Here is an 18,721-nt window from a genome sequence, read left to right as displayed (position 1 = left end):
ATAGAGACCAATGGGAATATATATGTTGGCCAAACACTATGCTGTAGGCTGAATGTTTGTGCCTCTACCCCACCCAGCCCAGACTCATATGTTGAAAGCCTAATCCTCAATGTGATGGTATTTGGAGATGGCGCCTTTGGGAGGTTATCAGGTCATGAGGGTGGGGCCCTCATGAATGGGATTAGTGCCCTTGTAAGAGAGACCAAGAGAGATGATCTCTCTCTCTCTCTCTCTCTCTCTCTCTTCTCTCTCTCTGTCTCTCCTTTTTGTGAGGATACAGCAAGAAAGTCACTGTCTGCAAACCAGAAAGAAAGCTCTCACCAGGAACCCAGTGTGCTGGCACTTTGATCTGGTACTTTCCAGCCCCCTGAACTGTGAGAAATAAATGTTTGTTGCTTAAGCCGTGCAGTCTATGGTATTTTGTTAGAGCAGCTCGAGCCTACTAAGGCAATAAATGGCACAGTGTTAAAATGAATACACAGCTGATGTCAAGGTTAAAGGCGATTCTTCATCAGAATGAATCTCTGGTACACAAGTATAAATCTGAGCCTGCACAATCCCAAAATAATCACCATGGCAATTTTATTATAATTTTGTACCCAAATTTCCAAGTTAGATATTTTGATCAAGAATGGTAATACCCTATCCCATCAGCTACAGATTTGTTCCTGCTGACATGCTTTTCATATTTGCAACACCAAATAGAGGCTCACTTCCAACTGGAACATTTATTGATATTATGAGCCTTTTGGTGCACAGCTGAGTGTAATGCAAGGGGTTTTCAGAAGCCTTTTTTCTAAAAGGAACTTTGTGCTAAGGAATTACTGCTTGGACAATTATAAAACATAGATTAACTACTGAAAGTGATTCGGTGTTCATAGCAATCATTTAAAATTTATTTCATAAACTACAAGGAATTTTCTTATTGTAATGATTGAAATACCATATTTAGAAGATTAATTGGAAGAATAAATATATTCCTCTTTTTTCCCGTCATTTTGTTCTTTTTTTTTTAAGTTTATTTTTTTATTTTGAGAGAGAGAGAGAGAGAGTGGGTGAGCAGGGGAGGGGCAGAGAATGAGGGAGAGAGAATCCCAAGAAGGCTCCGTGCTGTCAGCACAGAGCTTGATGAGGGGCTTGATCCCATGAACAGTGAGATCATGACCTATGGTGAAATCAAGAGTTGGACGCTCAACCAAATGAGCCATCCGGGAGCCCCTGTTCTTTTTAATTTTTCTTTATAATTTTTATAAGATATGCTTGATACTTGTGTTATATTCTTGCTATGTCTTTCCCATGCTAAATTTATCATGTATGGCATAAATTTTGGAATTTTTCTTTATTGAGAAAATTTAATGTTGCATACTTGGCATGTTTTTAATTTATCCTCATAAGATGTAAAACATTCCCTAAAGGGGATTTTTCCTTTCCTTTTTTTTTTTCTTGGAGAGAAACATGTCTAAATTAGTCAAATTCAGTATAATTTTTAAAGGTTACTTAATTTTCCACTATAAATGCCAATACACCAAATACTTCTAAAGAGATTGGAATTGTAATTTAACCAAATCTCGATTACTCTACTTTGTATCATTATTTTAGGTATTTGATTTAAATATTGTAACTCAGAAAGTTATAATGGTCTTACTAAGGGAACATTCCAAAGGATTGTCCATTAATACTGCATTATTTTAATCTATTTTTCTACTCAACTCTTCAAAAGTTCTTACAATTGTACCTATATATACAATTAATAGTTTTCACAAACATTATTACAGATACATGTTTTCAGGTAGCAATAACAAATACATATTTATGCCTTAAATTCTCAGTGCATATTTGGATATAAAACACATAGGAGGTTTTTCCCTAGAGGTTACAGCTGCATTTGACAGTCAATATTCAAATACTAACAATAAATCAGAATGACGTACCTTGTCTAAACCACTGATGTGCTTACCCTGTGTGGGTAGGGTGGAAACCTACGGGCTCACAGACATTACTCAAGCTCAGAGACATGAGAAATGATGAAGTAAGAACTTACTCTATGGCCTGAACAGCCAACGAACAGTAGCAGATCTTGGCAGAGCTTTCAGACTGACGCTGGACTTTGGTATTTCTTTATTTTCGCGTATTTTAAAATACCTGCGGCTCAATGAGAAAAAATAGTTGTGAAAACTTACATACTATACTATGTAGACTTTGTTTTTAACCAAACCGAACCGAACCATAAAAACCTCACATTGAAACAATAATGAAATAGTGAACGTGGCCTGTGCTTGCCTTCAAAATGCTGCCAAGACTGCTGAACTAGAAGGAATGATTTTATGAAGATTTTACTTGTAATGGCCACTAAATACTTTTTAAGTAGAATCAATACGTATTAATTCATCCTAGCACTAGGCACTGCAGTTAGTCTGGAGGATGTAACAGTCACCAAAACTAAAACCCTTTTGCAATATTATCAATAGCCTGATCTCCAGGAACCCCTAGTGTCTTATTGCTAATGCTTTGCTAGAGGGAAAAACAACCTTAGCTTGACAATAGCTAGGCCTCCAGCATCCTGGGAGTCTTCTTTAGCCTATGAAAATCTCCCTGGAAACTTCCTCTTGACTTTACCTCCCCCAGTTCCATAGTGTATAACCACTCACTCTTCACAACCCCAGTGCAACTCTTTCTGCCCTCGGGTCCTGTCCCTGTGCTTTAATAAAATCACATTTTTTGCACCCAAAAAAACCCCTAAATAAAACAAAACAAACAAACAAAAAAGACTCAAAAAAAACCCCTCGAAACAAACAAACAAAAAACTAAAAATACAAAAAATAAAAACAAACAAAAAAACTAAAGCCCTTTCTTCAAGGAATTTCAAAATGGCAAAGAAATTAAACACTCTTCTTCGTGTTTCATAAGCCATAACCCCAGCATTCCATTAGTTCTATAAACACATTTACGTAACATACAAAAGTAAAAGTTGCTTTCTGGATTTTTTTTTTTTTAATGCAAATAAAGCTTTTTGTTGGCAGCCATAGACAAATCAATTTTCCCTAAAAATAAAGTAGATTTTTAGTACGTGATTTGGAACCCATGGTGTAAAATGACTCAAAATTGGGCATCCCATTCCATGGTCCTATGAAAACAAAGTAACGCAATGAAGAAAGAGAAAGGGACAGAGAAGCCACACAAGCACATGTTTCAGTCTCTAATCCTCCTTCAGATTCTTTGCTTTCTGTTTTGTTCTGTTCTATTTTACCTGGTTTGGGTGTCTATCATCCCTGGATCTCCATATAAAGATAAATTCTAAATTCATTAGTACAGTGGGTGTGTACAAGCACAAACTTACGAATGAGTGACAGAAAAAAAGACAGCAAGAGACAGATGCTCAGTAATCTTAACTGTATTTCGAGAAGTATTTTCTCTTTTTAAAACGGATTGTTTCGTGTATTAACTTCATATAGAAAAAAATCCATCCAGCTCCACATGTATGAATTTCCTAACGCTGCAATAACAAAGTACCACAAACTGGATGTCTTAAAACAGCAAAAATGTGTTCTCCCACAGTTCTGGAGGCCCGATGTCTGCTATCAAAGTTCAACATGCTGGTTCCCTCTTGGGGGCTCAGAGGAAGGGTCTGTTCCTTGCCTCTCTCTCCTGGCTTCTGGTCTTCGCCAGCAATCCGTGGCGTTCCTTGGCTTATTGGTGCCTCCCTACAGTGTCTGTCTCCGTCTTCAGATGGCCTTCTCCCTGTGTGTCCATGTCTCTTCACACCTTATAAGGACATCGTCATACCCTAGTAGACCTCATCTTAACTTGACTATCTGCAAAGACCTTTCTTCCAAACAAAGTCACATTTGCAGGTGCTGGGTGAGGATTTCAACGTATCTTTTGGGAAGCACAATTTGTCTTAGTCCCTTCAGACTGCTACAACAAAATACCATAGACATCCTGTTTAGATTTTAAACAACAGAAATATGTTTCTCACTGTTCTAGAGGCTGGAATTCTGCAGATCTTGTATCTAGTAAGGACCCGCTTCCTGGTTCCTAAATGGCATCCTCTCAGTGTGTCCCCACATGGTGGAAGGGGCAGGGGAGCTCCCTGGGGCTCCTTCTATAAGGATACTAATTCATTCATGAGGGTCCCTCTCATGACCTAATGACCTCGCTAAGGCACTGCCTCCTAATACAATCACATCGTGGGTTAGGTTTCAACATGTGAACTGGGGGGTGGGGGGCACAAACGTTTAGACTATAGCACAATTCAGCTCACTCATTATAACTCAGTCAAGTCCCATATTCTTAAATGTGTGTTACTTGCTGAAGTATTCACTGAAACTCAGATAATTAAGACCAGACCGTAGCAGGGGAACCACCCAAGATCAAAGGCAACCACTGATCAGGCATGAAGCTTGATGTAGCCAACATTCTGTGAGAATACTCTATGTGAAACACAAGCAGTACTCAAAGATTTCACCCATTCAGAGACATAGCCATACTTCCCTATGATACGTGGACAAATGAAAGTCACCTTGTTTTGTCCTAATGTTCCTACTCCAGAATTGATAAGATTAGTTCTTTGTCTGGGTGCTACCGACGAGATCATGATAAATAGCTTGAACTGTTTCAATAACCTGCCATAACCTAACGGTTTATGCATAGAGAATTATAAATGAATCATTTGTGCTACCACTTACCATGTGAAAACAATGATATTGAAGAATCAATTTCTCTTTGTTTGGGGACATAGTGAAGCATGGAACACCTTCCGTTGGATAAATTAATCGTTGGACTCATTCAGAGTCGAGCTGTGGAGCAGCTTGGAAACCTTTTGTTCAAGGGAGGCATTAAATGTCACGGGAAATTGTTTTAGTTAACTAGCTGTCCTCTAGATGCATCTCCAGTGAAAGCAGTTTGGTTTTCCTTTTTTTGCGTCCTATTTTTCTTGCCAAATCCTGTGAAGACAACCATCCCAAACATTTTGAGAGATACAGTCACCTTTTTAAAATGGTGCTAATATTTTAGTTTATTAATCTCCTTTCAGAAAAGCAATGATCATCTAGGAAATTGATGTCCCTTAAGACGAGAATAGCTTGTTGTACTTTCAAAGCTTAACCCATACTTTTTGTTAGTATTTTAGCTTCCACTGCTAACTACAGATATCCGCCCCCTTACCTACTTGGGGATGTGTTCCAAGACCCCAGGGGATGCCTGAAACCATGGACCCTATGTATACTATGCCTTTTTCCTATACATACCTACCGATGAAAAAATTGCATTTATAAATTACATTAAGAGATTAACAGTAACATCTGGTAATAAAGAAGAACAATTATAACAATATGCTGTAATAAAAGTTATCTCCTTTAAGCTATCTTCTTGTGTGGTGGTCACCCTTCTGCCTGTGATGATGTGAGATGATAGCATGTCTATGTGGTGGGGCGGAGGAGTGAGGTGGGTGACCGGGCATCGTGATGGAGGGTTAGGTTGCTCTAGGATCGTCACTTCTGAAGCCTGGGTAAGTGTGGCTCACTGACGCCGTAGGAGGCAAACCTTCAGATGAGGGCGGCGGGGTACTAGTGCGTCTCCTTTTCTCTGAAGTCTCAGACCCAGTTCCCGAGAGGAGAATCTGTGTAGAAGTTGTAGGTCACACACCAGCCTGTAGCTTGCTGGCCTTGGATCATGTCCTCATCCTTAATCCCCAGACCGTATATAAGTGGTTACGTGTAGCAGATATGACTGCCTTTGGGCTTCACTTCTTTTGAAAATGTTGTTTTAAATGTTTATTCATTTTTGAGAGAGCGAGTACAGCGGGGAAGGGGCAGAGAGAGAGAGAGGGTGACACAGAATCGAAGCAGGAGCTGTCAGCACAGAGCCCGGCGCGGGGCTCGAACTCACGGACTGTGAGATCATGACCTGAGCCGAAGTCGGGCGCTTCACCGACTGAGCCCCCCAGGGGCCCCTGAGCTTCACTTTCAGTAGAACCATATAGGCATCTTGATGAACACATCTAGGACAGTTAGAGTTGGTGTTTTGTGTATGCTCTTAGAAGTGTGTTTTAAAAGATTTGTTCAACACGTAAATCTCCGGGATGGGACATAGAGTTCTGTGTGTTGTATTCATGCAAAGTGTACGTAAGGGCTTCCAGGAATGGTAGGTGCTTCATCAGCATATGGCGGTGAGGGCAGGGGGCGTAGTCACAGCGGGACCTGAGAAATACATTTCGCGTGGTATGTGTGAGAAGACTCGGTAATAGGATCACCTCAGCTTTTTCCCCATGTTGGATTCTGATAAGAAAGACCTTTTTTTTTTCTTTTCCTTTCTTTTTTTTTCAGTAAGCTTAGGAGGAAAAAGTAGCAACAGGAAAGACAGCATTTGGAAGGGTGGCAATTGCACTTTGCCTGTTAAATCCGAGAGTCTATCGCCGCAGAGTAGCAGCCGGGCCCTAACAGTTAGGAAGATGCCCCAGCTGCCGGAGCAGGAATCTGAGGCTACAAGGAAGCCACGGTGCTGGGGGGGAAGTGGGGGAAGGAGTGAGGGGTCCTGTAGTTCTGTTGGCTGTGGAGGAAACCAGGAGCCCTCACGTCTCACATCTCACAGTCTCACAGAAAGAGAAAACCTTACCGTGCACGAGCACAGCTTACCTTTGACACAGGAGACGTTTAAGAACGGTGACCTGATCACGCATGGGATGAAGAGGGAACAAGGTGGCAGTGTGGAGAGGTGCATGGCGTGGACATCCCAGGCCAGGTGCACGAGGACAGCCAGGGAGCCCCCCGTGGCCACCGCCCACCCAGAGATGGACGGTGCCTGACAAGAGCTCACATCACAAGGAATGATTACAGAGGGACATGTCCTCGGGGTCCCGAGAGTCTCCCGGTGATGAAGCAAGCCTACTGCCCAGGAGGCAAAACCGCGCCGAAAACCAAGGAAGGACAGAGCCAGCTGGCTACTGCTGGTGGCCGTGGGCACCTGTGAGCCCCGTAGGCTGTCCTCAAGCTGCCGGACGGACAATCTGATTTCCTTTCTTTTTCCTGCTCTTACTGTGCCCACTACCTCTTTGACCTTGCTGGCTTTGCTGGTGGTCCGTGGTTTACAATCCTCTGTGCCGACTGTTAAATTGAGTGTTGGGGTGGGCGGGAGAAAATCCCCTCCTGTGTTTATGATGAAAGGACTCATAGTCACGGTGGCATAAGTAAAACCATCATCTTCTCTTATTATGAAGTGTTTCTGTTTGTTTGTTTTTTTTACCCTTTTCAATGCTAATTCAATTCTAGCTCACAAGTTAAAATGCAACGCAAAATAGTTAAATGTATAATTTGGAGGTTTTAAGGAGCGAAGGAAATCATCTAAAAGCAACTAGAAAATAAGATTCCTACCAGTGATAAGAGAATATTAAAACCTTTATTGTCCTTCCATTCCATTTAAAGAATTTTGTTAGCTGAGGGAAAAAAAAAAAACAAAACAAAACCAGAATTCGTCCCATGGCGCAAATCTCTTTTCTAAGGAGAGAGAACATCGTAATCATTTGCAGAGACATCTCTTTTGAATTACACTGAAGCAGGGAATTATTACAGACTCGACCATTATCACAGCATCACCGTGGGCAAACTCAAAGGGGACACGGGGGTCAGCGTCCCCAGCTCTGCTCAGTGCCCCACGGAAGCCCACATTTCCCTCCGGCCACGTTTACGGAAGAAACCACGCGGTCGCCACGTGAACCCCAGCATCCCAAAGCCCTTCTTTTCTTTGCAGTCACAAAGTACCTGTGACACAATACTGTTTATTACGAAGCATTTAAAATAAAGGTGTCACAACCCACTCGTGGTAACGATTCAACATAGAACTGAGTTTACATTCGCATCTGTTTAGACCTGGAGACATTTGAACAGATCCCTCACCACGTGTGGCCGCGCCCCAAGGAGATTTTCACAGAAAGACAGAGTCTTCTGGAGAATTATGAGGCACTCCATTTATCATGCTAATGAAAGGTAATTGTTTTGTGTTGATTGGTTCCCATCAAAGCAGTAGGCGTTGTTTAGATGTCCAGTGTTTGCTAAAAAGTTCATACATTCCCCTAGGAAGCAGGTTTGGGGCAAAGAAAATGCAGAAAATGGATTATGAACAGTGAAGCCTGAAAATTTTGTGTTTTTTGGTGAACCTAATCCTGATTAGAAGGAGAAAATGGTAGAACGAGAAAGTATTATCTGGATTTTCAGGAAATTTATGTTTATTCTGAGGTTGTAATTTGAATAGTTGAGCACATTCTGTTTCCCTTGGGGACACTTCCACACGCTCGCCTCATACAAGAGCTGAGCAGCACCCAGTCTGTGAGGGCTCACTAGCAGCTGTGAGAAGGCTTCCATAGCTTTTTAAAAAATATTTATTTACTTTTGAGAGAGAGAGAGAGAGAGGGAGAAGGAGGGGCAGAGGGAGAGGGAAACAGAGAATCCCAAGCAGGCTCCGTGCTGTCAGTGCAGAGCCCAACATGGGGCTCGAACCCACGGAACCTGAGATCACAATCTCAGCCAAAACCAAGAGTCGGATGCTTAACCGACTGAGCCACCCAGACCCCATTCCTAGATTCTGTATCTTAATTTGGTGATGCTTTTCTTGTGGACCGTCTCATCCTGGTTAATACACTTCCCGATGAACACCAGCTGTATGTGTAGTAGTGAACAATTCAGCCACCTCTAGAGTGTCTGTCATCAGCTCAGTGCTGGCCGTGCCTCGGTGCCATAATTGCCCACCAGCCAGAGGAAACAGGAATGGCCACATCGGAGTCTGTTGGTGATGGAGCCCTAACAGAATACAGTAATTACAAACACTTATTCCCTTGGTGCAGCGGGGGTCAAGGGCAGAGTTCTTGCAAGCTATTTATATTGCTGCAGGAATTCTCTGTTCTCGACATTACCAAGGTTTATATAAATGGTCATTAGGAAAAATTGACTACACTGAAGAAAAGTACATTCTGTACTTGGAAGTGTTTTGCACGTATTCCAGAAGGGTTGAGAGGAAGGAGGAGGAAAGGCAGGCAGGGTTGGGGGTGGGGAGTCTCACATTTTTGGAAAAATCTCTCAAACATAAGGCTTTCATTAATGTTAAAAAAAACACAAAAAACCACCAATCGTAATTAATATTTCATAGTTGTGAGCATCTCACACACTACACTGAGGGCCTCAGACCCAAGCATGCTCTATCTGGGATTTTAAGAAAGGATTCTTTCCACCACACTGCCTCTCGTGATGACCTTACGGTTATTTGTGTTAATGATCTTCTGTGCAGTTTTAGCAATATTTAAATCAAAATACAGCAAATATCCATTCCATAGTCCAAGGCCACAGAACGCTGTTAATATACTGATGGCTTCAGTTCTGTACAAGTTAACCATGTCATGTAATCTGCCCCAAACAGTGTATCTGCGTTTCTAACTGCTCAGGAGGAACTTCCTGGCTCTGTGTTCTCACAGTACCGTATTCCTAATGGAAGCTCCAGTGACAATATTTGCTTTTTGTTTGTTCGTTTGTTTTAAATTTCTAGTAATTAAAGTTTAATTACCCTGAATAGCACTTTAGGAAGTGTTCTTCTTTATACTAAATTCTACATGTAACTTGAAATATTTGGTGTTCCCGTGAGTGTTAATGATTTTAATAATGTTAACATACTACCTAATAATTACTTGCTTCCCTTAGAAAGTAATGAAAGAATAAATATGCCCGGGAAGCCTAAAAGGCATTGAAAAGAATCTTTGTGATATATATCGAAATACCGCTTTTAATTTTTGCAAGAGTACTACGCAGCGTCAGGGCGCACGGGTCTCAGGATCAGAAGGGCCTGGTGCCCGGGGCTCATGGTTGCGTCTCTTGCTTCAAAGTCCTGCTGATTGTGCCTTTGAAGTGGTCCCTCCCAGAAGACCGTCCGCCTACCCTGTGATTCGCTCCCACCTGCGCCCCTACCCAGTGCCTAGAGCGAGGAGCCCCGGTAGGGTGGGGGTCTTGATGCCAACGGGACCCATTTGGAGGGGTTCGCATCGTTGAGCTGCTTGGACGGGGCATAGGGACAGGGGCGTGTAAGTGCCTCACATGGTCTCTGAGCCTCGGCTGCCTCAGTTGCTGATGGAGTCCCCTCCCCACCACCCCACTCCCTGCCTCCCCGCCTCCTGGTGCTGTTGGGAGAAAGGGACATCAGGTCTTCAGCACCAGGCCTGAGCCAGAGCAGTTGCTCAGTCACCATACCTGCCCGTGGCCTCTGTAGTCTCACTTCCACGGACCTGGCCACCTCCTCTTACCTGTTTAGTTCACTCCCCCCAGGTAACAGTTTGCGGAAAAGTAATTCACATCTCTAACTCACAAGAATAATTAAAATTGTAATTTCAGTACTGAGCTGTAGAAGGATTGCCTGCTTGGTGACAAGAAATCAAAATATAAATTAATTCACTCATTAAGCTTTTTTGGGTGACTGCTCTGTGCTAGGTACCATGCTAAGCTCTGACAGTCCCAAAATAATTGGGACTTGAAGTCTGCCTACAGGAATTCGTGATCCAGCCAGGGGGACAAAGCTACACACGGACTCTGGGGGAGGGCCCGGCTTGGCATGCAGACGGGACTGAATACACGGAGAAAACCAGTGCCCTGGACCCAGACTCAGCTTCTTTGAGGCCCAATCATGTCCTGTGGATGCCCAAGGGCAGGACCAGATACTGTGCAACAGCCTGGCATTCACGGCTCAGATCTGCCCTCAGGAAGCCCAAATGTCACATTTGTGTTTGGAGAAAGAGGGCAGTGGTCAGATCAAAAGGGTCCTTTGTCCTTTTACTAACACTGAGATATTGGGACCTGTGGAGGAAGAAAAATAATTCCTCTCTACTCTTTGGAGCTTTTGGCTCAGACTCCTGTAATAACAGAAAGATGAACAAGAAAAAAACAAACAGGTTCATTAATATGTACACCCCATGTATACATGAGAGAGACCCAGGAAAATGAGTAACTCTCCAAGTGCTTAGATTCAGGCTTAAATCCCATCCTAATGGGATGTGTGGGTATCTCAGGGGGGGGAGTGAACAGGTTAGGGGGGATGGCTGGGTCCTCAGAGCAACAGATGGGAGGGTGACAGTTTGTGACAGTCTTCTGGGTGTGGGACCCACTTCTGAGTTCCTCTCCTGTGACAAGAGTCCATCCTCCTGGTTGGTGGGGCTCCTGGGGAGGGGACCGAGGACCCCGAGGTCCTTCTGGAGGATGTGTCTTCAGGCACATGAGGGGAGTTCTCTCCCTGCACCTACTTTCTTTCAAGTGCCTTCTGCTCAAAGAAAGCCTTCAAAGGAGACAGAAGGAGGAGACTCGGGAGGGAAAATCAGACTAAAGCTAGACGAATGGAGAGTCATTGATCAGTGGTCCTTTTATGGAGCATTTCATGCGGATTTATGAGTCTGTCAGCCACTGAGAGGATCTAGATGGACTGACCTCTGGGAAAGCGTCAAAGATACTGAAAGGGGTTCAGACTAGGCCACCCCAAATTATGCCACTTTAGCAGAAGGATTATTCTGAGCTGGAGATAATTGAGAAGAAGCAGATAGAAGGAAAGCTTTCTGCCTTCCCCTAATTTGCCTAAACACAGGACACAGCGCCCCCTCCCCCCCCCCAGGAAGGACAGAAGTTAATCACCAGAGACAGCTCTAGACCCTGATCAGCCCGGAGACTGCACCAGAGGAGTCTACACAGCAAACCTCACCAACTAGGCTTTATCTCCCACTAGCTCCCCAGATACTTGTTGCCCTATAATTTGCTGCCCCAGGAACTTAAAATTCTATTCTTTTGTCTTGTTACCTCTCTACAAACTTACTGTTCTTTGCTAAGATGCTCTATAAGGCCATATTATAACCACCCCTTTGATTTATTCATCTCTGGTGTTCCTGTGTGTATGCATGATGCGGTGATCTGAGTCTTGAAGTTTAGCTGGGTGACCCAGCCGATGAGTGGTCTCCAAGGCCACCTGTCTGCTCAGTACTGGATGAAGGTGGACTTCAAGTAGCAATGATAGCCAGCTCCCATGACACTCTTCTGAGAGGCCAACCTAAGTCAAGCATTTCAAGTTAATACTTACACTGGGGCCCTCAAGCCTCTGATTTCCCCTTTCATTCTCAGAGCCTATCAACAAAGTAGGATTCACTTTTAGCTTAGTATTATAGATGACAAAGTCGAGGCACAGAGATGCTAAGGAGGTTCTCGTGGCCTCAGAGCTACTTATTGCAGCAGATCCGGGATCCCGCTGACTCCAGAGCTGGGATTCCTAACACCACTGCCTAGAAAACTAGACAGAGCACAATCACGGAGAGCAGTGAGCATTCACCCCAAATGCACTTGAGAACCACTGGTGATGTCAAGGAGTGGAAGGTCCAATTTTTGTTTTAGAAATGTCACTCTGGTTTGAGTTGGGAGATGGACACACCGGGGAGGCCAGTGAGCTGGTTACTGGAGTAACCCAAGAGAAAGTTGATGTCCTGAACCCAAGCAGATGGGGGAAAGGATGCTGGGTGAACTTCAGAATATAATGAGGTGATGCGTGGAGCTATGAAACACTGTGGGTTTCAGAGCAACCAACGTATTTCAGCAGCCGGTCAGTAAATGTGTAGATTTCATGTGTAAAAGAGTTGATTATGGTACCTCCCCCACCCAGCATCGTAGCTAACACTGTTGATGATGCCCAGTGAAAAACTCCATCCCTTTTCTCGCGGACCCATTCATCTACCTTTCCCTCTCCCTGCTTCCCAGCTATCACTGATGGTTCTCCCATCTTTGAGAAGTACTTAGAGGAAATGCTTTTACAAGTCATGAGACTCCCAAGTTCCTCATTAGTGTTTAAGTGCCATGGACATTTATGGCTATGGCTATTCCTTTGTCATGAATACTATCCCATTACATTGAAATGCTTTATAGGCCTTAGTAGGAAGGCGCTACAGACTGAAAGTCCTAATTATTATTATTGCCATTATTACTATTACGATTTTTAAAGTATTTGCAGAATGGTCCCATTAAAGGACAGTTTATTACAAGTTTACTGTCTTGCATTTCTCTTTTCTAGTGTTTCCAGTGCTCTCGATCTCTCTTACAATGTTTTATTTGTTCTCACTAATGAAAAGAGAAACTATTAAAAGCATGCTCATAGAATACAGAGTCATATATTTATTTTGAGTAATCCCTTTATAATAAACCTATTTCTTGCAACAATGGAATAAGAACATCTTGTTGATTTTCTATCTAAATATCTATCTAAATCAAGTAATACGTAACAAGCATCCTCATCTGTTACAAAAATGGGCTTTTCAAAGAAAGAAAGAAAAGTACTCATAGATAATTGATAGTGATGATGTGTCTTTGGCATATTGTTATATTTAAGCTCCTTTCTACCAGCATATTCAGATATGTAGACACACTGGTAATGTCTGTTAATTTTAGGCCAGTTAAATATTTTTAAAGATATGGATGTGTTCTCATATATTTTTTGACATACAATTTCAAGGAATTTCAAGACTCCTTGAAGACCATTCACGAAACTCCAAATGTCCTTAGATTCCCTATCTCAGAACATCAATTTTTAGCTGACCAACATCCATTTTCCTACCTTTGGTCACAAAAGAACCCAACATTTCTTTGAGGAAACCTCTCCTTTTTCCTGTCTTGGGGGAATAGACTCCATAACCAGCTCCCATTGTAGGATCAGTCAGCTTAAATTGATCCCATGCCCCTCGAATGTAACGACCGGTGAAGAGACGGGCACCTAACATAGTGAGAGTCAAACAATGAGAAAACGTGTGCTGATACTCGTGGTGTAGGGGAGCTTTGGCTCTTTCTCTGGGTTTGACGGTGCGGCCAGGAGGCATGGGGCAGCCCCAGGCGCCTTCGGACCTTAGTAACACAGGTTGAGCCCTGAATCGAGTCAAATCGAAAATAGCTGTACCCGTAGACGCATCTGTTACATAAGCCGAGGTTTTCCCTTTTTTGTTAAGCCGGTTTAAGTTGGGTTTGTTGATGCATACATCACAAGTAGTCCTGAAAGATACGCACTAGCCTGGAGACAGTGACCCTGGTCTAAAAAGATGCTTCCTGGTTTTAAAACTTGCAACATGTTTGGTTTTGATCATGTCTTATCCAAATGTGGTGTTATTGAGGATTTTCATGAGATTTTTCGATTTTTAAAAAATTTTTAAATTTTCTATCCTTCAGTGATAACTAAAAAGTTAAGAAGAGATTGCAGCAAATTGGGCACATTGACTTTTAGAAAAATGTTGAGTCCTGAAAAGTGGAGAAATGAAGCAAAGCTAAAACCTAGCAGAAGTGAGATGTTAGAAAAGTATTGGGCCAGTTGATATTACACAGCCAAAGCAGTAGAAACATCTGGACGGTCTCTTCCTGTAGGAGCTGGACATGAACAGAATTTAGTTGAGGATTTTACGTGTAACCCTTCCTGCTTCCATGGCACGCATGTAATTGAAAGGGACGAGGACACGTTTTAGGTAGGGTTAGATTTCCTGGGCTAAATGCCGGGATGGAGACAATGGTTCCTGAGGGCTTCGCACAGGATCTCTTGTGAGGAGAGAGAGCTCTGTCTTCCTGTTGGTGCGCTGCTCACCTCAGATGGGGGGTCTGACGCAGATTCCAGAAGCACAGGGTAGGGAGAAAGAGCAACGACTCACCGATTTAGCCCTGTTTCGCTTTTCATTCTGTTGATCGGGGTAGGTGGCATGTGAGTAAATTGTTTCAGTTGTCAGAATGACATCAAATCAAACACTACCCCAAGACTTTAAAGAATTAATGGACATATTATATTAATATTTTGCAGACCACGTATGACCTAAGTTATTTTTTTCTCAATAGAGTAATGACCATTATTAATACATCAAGAAAGTAACCTGAGTCAATTCAAAAGCAATTATCACAGAAATTCTGATGTAGTATAGAAATGGTTAAAGTTTCGTTCTCTCAAGTAACCTGTTCTGATAATATTTAACAAATTCTGTTATTCCAAATTGTTGATTTTTTTTTTAATTAGAAAACGTCCTAATGGGTGCTCTTTGAAAAAGAGGCGGGAACTGGTTAATTAGTTTTAGAAATTGTTTAAGATATATATACATTTTTACAAGTCACACTTTCAAAGCAGTTTCCTCTTTTAAAAATTTTACTTCCTTTATTATAGGGTAAAAGCCTCTTATGTACAGAGATGAGTCAATATTTATTTTCTCATCTCAGCTTCTCTCCTTGGACGTTTTAAAAGCGCAGAGTCTGAATCTGGCTTCCTTTAGATATTAATATTAAATGACTCTTGGATTAGAGTTCTCTAGAGACACACACCCAATGGGCTACACTGGGCAAGATTTACGACGGGGCGCTGGCTCCTGCTATCATGCGGGCGGAAGTCCCACGGTCGGCCAAGCTGGAGACCCCGTCGAGCCGGTGGTATAAGTGCCGATCTAAAGACGTGAGAGGCCTGATGTCCCAGCTCAACAGCCAGGCAGAAGAAGCCAATCCAACTTTCCTCTTCCTTCTGTCCCATCAGGCCCCGGAGAGATTGCATGAACCTCCCCTCCCTACGCTGGGGGAAGCTGATCTGCTTTGCTCTGTCCACCCATGCACATGCCAGTGGCATCTGGAAACTCCCTCACAGACACACCCAGAGGTTTAGCTGGAAGCTGGGCAGAGCTAGGAGTCAGCTGAGTTCATCGCAAACTTAAGCATCTCCACGATTGTGGAGAAAGCTTTTGTTCAGGCAAGCGGGTCCACCAATTCCCGTAGCTCTGTCAGGGATGCCTCCACGGTGACCCGTTCCCTGTGGACCACCTCTCGCCCCAGACTCCTTTGTCCGCGTACATGTAGCCCATGAAAAGCAGAAATGTCTTCAGAAGTGAATACTCGTGAAGAAACTTTGCTTCCAGTTTCACAGCAACAAACATGCACACATTGGGTTTTATGGTAATCAACAAAATACACGTCCAACAAGCTGCAAACAAAAAGCAAAACTGACAAAATCATTTTCTCCTATAAATTTCCCGCAATAATTACCAAATATAATTTCTTCACTTTCTCAAGTTAAACTTCAACAGATATTAATATAGATAATGTAGTAAACAAAAGCTCTCTCTCTCTCTCTATATATGTGTGTGTGTGTATATATACATATATATATATACACACACACACACACATGTATACACACACAGAAATAGATGATTTAGACAATAAAAATGAAAATCATTTCATAATTGAATTGCCTGATAAAAATAGTACTCCATTTGGGTAATTAAGTGTTAGCCTTTAATGGAATACTTTTGGCATGTATATTCATGTCCATATGACTCAACAAGAGAATAATGGTACATATGTTTCTGATTTGGTCCAAGTGAAAAATCTAGATAAAATTCAATCACATTTTATTTTAACATAACACAAATTCTTCTCTCATCTTTCAAAATTTACCACTGAAGATTTTTTCTCAAGGAAATTGGATTGAATTCATCTTAATTAGTGCTAGTCTTTCAAATGAGTATACGTAGTCCTGCAAAGATATTCTTTCATACAGCTGCCCTTTAGAAATGCCAATAAGCATGTTTCTGCTTTCCCATGAGAATATTTCACATTTTATAAGGACGGAAAGTGCCAGCATGTGTAGTTGGAATGAGTCTGTGGTAGCACAGGGCTTCCCCATTCATGTAACTGGATAAATAGATCTATGCAGAGTAGAAATAAGAGAATAAAAGATCTTTTGCTGAAACTCGTCATACATTTCTTTTCAAAAGATCTAAAATGATGAATTCTGTACACAAAAGCAAAAGAAAATCTGTTAATCCAACAGTATGCTCTGTTCGTATTGCTATATTAAAAAAGTGCGTGTGTGTGTGTTTGCGTGTGTGTGTGTGTATGCATATATATATATATATATATATATATGTATATGTATATACATAAATTTTTATTTGAGTGAAAAAATCCCCCCCCAAGCAAAATATGTCTTATCCAAGAAAGACCAAAAGTATACATTAAAGGTCTAAAATTTTAAGCAGTCGAGGAGGAGACTCTTAATGCTAAGGTACATCAGTCAAGAATCCGATAAAACACAGGATGTTAAAGGGAGCTGTTAGCCAGGGCATTGAATGTCCGAGGCTCATTCCCTGAGCCATAAGGAAGTCAGCGTGAAGGCATGGCGGTGCCATGTTGTGTCCTGGTCCCTGCTGACGACCAGCCCCAGGGGGTGAGAGTGGTCACAGGGTGTCTCCTCTGCTTCTGACACTGACTTGGCACAGTCTCTTGGAGAACAGGTTCGCAGCATCCAGTAACATTGAAGATGGGCATTCAGTTTAACTGAGTAATTACATTTGTAGGTATCTGAGGAAAGCCTCAAGCTTCCTCTAGAAAGAAAACAAACAGGCAAACTGTGTCAAAGGGTACATCTGGCAACAGAGGCTTTAAAGAAACAGAAGAAATCGTGCTTACAAAAAATGTATAAATATCCATAAAAATACGATAAAATGTTGCCTCACTGAAATGAGGACAGAACCCAATAAAAGATAAGAGGAACAATCAGATAAGAGAGCCTTTCTGAAATGAAATGTGAGAGCGGAAATTTTTCTATGTCTGAAGTGTTGGAAGGTGACTGGGGGGAAATAGCCCAGCAAGTAGCATGTGGGAAGCAGGGCGGGACCAGCAGAGAAGGATGGGAACCGGGGGAGCAGGTAACCCACAAGAGGACACAGGAGCCCGTCGGGTGTTTGTGGGGGGGGGAAGCCCAGGCCCAGAGCCAGAGCCTAGGTTGAGCAGAAGGGCAGGGGGTGGCCCGAGGCCCCCAGTCCTGTGCGATTCTCATTGCCATGCTGCTGCAGCCAGCTTTGTGTTTCCCTCTGGGAGCATTTCATTCTTCCCTGAATGCTAACTGAACACATTAAAATATAATCAGCCAATATAATACACTGCTTTTAAAAAAAAAAAATCTTAACGGAGCATAAACTCAGTTGCTTGCTTAAAAAAAAAAAAACACACTTTTTGAGATTTCACAGGTACAAAACTATGGGCCATCCCTTCATTTTTGACTCCTTTGATTGGAAGCTGCCAGAAGGATCACACCAACTCATGCTTGCGCATGCTATGTGAGTTGTGCCGAGCTCCCTCTGGCTCCTCCTTCCAAGACCAAGGCTGCAGGGGCAAGTGTGCTCGGCCATGCTGCTGTCTTAGTGGAATGGGGCTCAGCGTGCATTTGCCTGCTTTCTGAACTGGAAGGGAGACTGCATACAAGTCAGCGAATTCTGGACACCTGCTCTTAAAAAAGGCTGGCCCGAGGAAGAAATCCTTTACTAGGAGCACTGTGATTGGAACCGGTCCACGTGAGCATAATAGGAGACAGGCAAATAACTGGGGAAGATTCATACAGCAAAATACCTGTATGGTATTTTTGATGGTTGTATGGTTACCATTAAAAAGATTGCTCATGTTGTAGAATAAATTCTCCAAAACTTGGTGACAAAAGCTATTAAGCAGTGGAACATACAGCACACTAATGCTTAAATTTAAAAATAGAGAAAATAATTTTAACCCAATTAAAAGTGGACAGAGAACATGAAAAGATGCTCAGCATCACTTGTCATCAGGGACATGCAAATCAAAAGCAAAATGAGATACCACCTCATACCTGTCAGAATGGTTAAAATGGTTAAAATCAAAAGCAGAACACCAAGTGTTGGCGAGGATGTGGA

General features: G+C 42.5%; 1 long non-coding RNA gene across 1 annotated transcript in view; it reads left to right on the top strand.

Moving 5' to 3' along the window:
- The window catches only part of LOC128316265 (uncharacterized), a 181,957-nt gene that overhangs the window by 128,249 nt on the left and 34,987 nt on the right, over positions 1-18,721 (top strand). The gene's annotated exons all lie outside the window — the stretch shown is intronic.

This window comes from Acinonyx jubatus, chromosome B4, assembly GCF_027475565.1.
Source record: "Acinonyx jubatus isolate Ajub_Pintada_27869175 chromosome B4, VMU_Ajub_asm_v1.0, whole genome shotgun sequence".
NCBI lineage: Eukaryota > Metazoa > Chordata > Mammalia > Carnivora > Felidae > Acinonyx > Acinonyx jubatus.
Note: the sequence above shows the minus strand (reverse complement) of the source record. Positions and strands in the feature narration are given on the sequence as shown.